This window comes from Arachis ipaensis, chromosome B1, assembly GCF_059453495.1.
Source record: "Arachis ipaensis isolate K30076 ecotype BB chromosome B1, ASM5945349v1, whole genome shotgun sequence".
Classification (NCBI taxonomy): domain Eukaryota; kingdom Viridiplantae; phylum Streptophyta; class Magnoliopsida; order Fabales; family Fabaceae; genus Arachis; species Arachis ipaensis.
The window spans coordinates 54,574,449-54,576,335 of NC_142436.1; the positions used below are offsets into that span (position 1 = coordinate 54,574,449).

The 1,887-nt window shown below is 32.9% G+C and overlaps 1 non-coding gene across 1 annotated transcript; it reads left to right on the forward strand.

Moving 5' to 3' along the window:
• The first annotated feature begins 573 nt into the window (after positions 1–573).
• LOC148576616 (small nucleolar RNA R71) lies at positions 574–682 on the forward strand. Its single transcript, XR_015903584.1, has one exon. It is a non-coding gene; the product is annotated as a small nucleolar RNA R71 (small nucleolar RNA).
• The last annotated feature ends 1,205 nt before the right edge of the window (positions 683–1,887 follow it).

Below are 1,887 nucleotides of genomic sequence, written 5' to 3' on the forward strand. Positions count from 1 at the left end.
AAAGGCTCTACTTAGGAGTCTCCATATTCCCTTGAGAAGATGAGAATGATGGACTGTTGTTGAACCTTTTCTGGTTTCTTCAACCTTGATTATTATTGAGACCTTGCTGAAGCTTCTGTTGATTCTTCCATGAAAGGTTAGGATGATTCCTCCTTGAAGGGCTATAAGTGTTTCCATAGGGTTCTCCCATGTAATTCACCTCCTCCATGGTAGGTTGATCAGGATCATAATCTTCTACTTCAAAAGATGCTTCCTAAGCACTGCCAGCTGCAGTTTGCATTCTAGTCAAATGCTGAGAGATCATGCTAACCTGTTGGGTCAAGATCTTGTTCTAAGCCAATATGGCATTCATGGTATCAACTTCAAGAACTTCTTTCTTCTGAGAGATCCCATTTTTCACAAGATTTCTCTCAGAGGTGTACATGAATTGGTTGTTTGCAACCATCTCAATGAGTTCTCTTGCTTTTACAGGCATTTTCTTCAGGTGGAGTGATCCACCTGCAGAGCTGTCCAATGATATTTTGGACATCTCAGACAGACCATCATAGAAAACTCCTATGATAGACCATTCTGAGAGCATGCTAGGAGGACATCTCCTGATCAGTTGCTTGTATCTTTCCCAAGCTTCATAGAGGGATTCACCTTCTCTCTGTCTGAAGGTTTGAACTTCCACTCTGATTTTGCTCATCCTTTAAGGGGAAAGAATTTAGCTAGGAAAGCATTAACCAGCATTAACCATATCTTAGCTCTGTCTCTTACAGCAAAGGGAAAGAGCATAAGTTTGTAGACCTCATGATTTATTCAATTGGTCTTAACAGTATCACAGATTTGTAAGAATTTAGCTAAGAACTGATGTGGATCTTCTATTAGAAGTCCATGGAACTTGCAATTCTGTTGTAGAAGAGAGACTAACAAAGGCTTAAGTTCAAAATTTTTAGCTCCAATGGTAGGTACAAAGATACTTCTGCCATAAAAGTTAGAAGTAGGCATGGTGAAGCCACCAAGAACCTTTCTTGCCTCTCGTTCAAGTTCGGCCATGTCTTCTATTTCTTGTTCAAAATTTTCTGAAAGGTTTCTTCCGGAGTGTTGTGCTTTAACTTGTTGTAAGCTCCTCCTTAAATTCCTTTCAAGTTCAGGATCAAGATTAAAGAGAGGTTCTTTATTCCTGTTCCTGGTCATAAACAAGAAAAGAAGAACAAAAGGAAGCTTCTATGCCTGATTTGGGTCTAGAAAACTCCCAGTGAGATGTGAAGAAAGAAGAGGAAGATAGAAAAGTGAAGATGGAAGAAAAGAGATGAGAAGAATTTGAATAAATAGAAGTAGAGAGGAGAAGAATTAGAATTAGAGAAGATAAACAAGAATTAAAATATTTTTATTTTTATTTTATTTATTTATTTATTTCGAAAATAAAGGTTAATTAATTAAAAAGAATTGAAAATTAGTTAATGAATTTCAAAAATAGAAGAGAGAGAAGAAGAAGAAGAGAATTTTCGAAAATTAGAGGAGAGAAGAATTAGTTAGGAAGTTTTGAAAAAAAAGAGAGAGAAAACAACTAACTGATTAAGAAAGATTTGAAAACAAGATAAGATAGAAGATTAGAAAAGATTTGATTTTAAGTTTTGAAATTTGAATTTTGAAAAATCAACAAGATAAAATAAAGATTTGAATTTTGAAAAAGGTTTAATTTTGAAATTTTGAAATTTGAAATTTAAATTTTGAATTTTGAAATTGAATTTTAATATTTGAAATAAGATAAGATAAGATAATTTGAATTTTGAATTTTAAATTTTTGAATTTTAAAGAAAGATAAGAAGATAAAATAAGATTTTGAAAAATATATGATTTTTGAAAAGATTTGATTTTGAAAATTGAAAACTAAGATAAGAT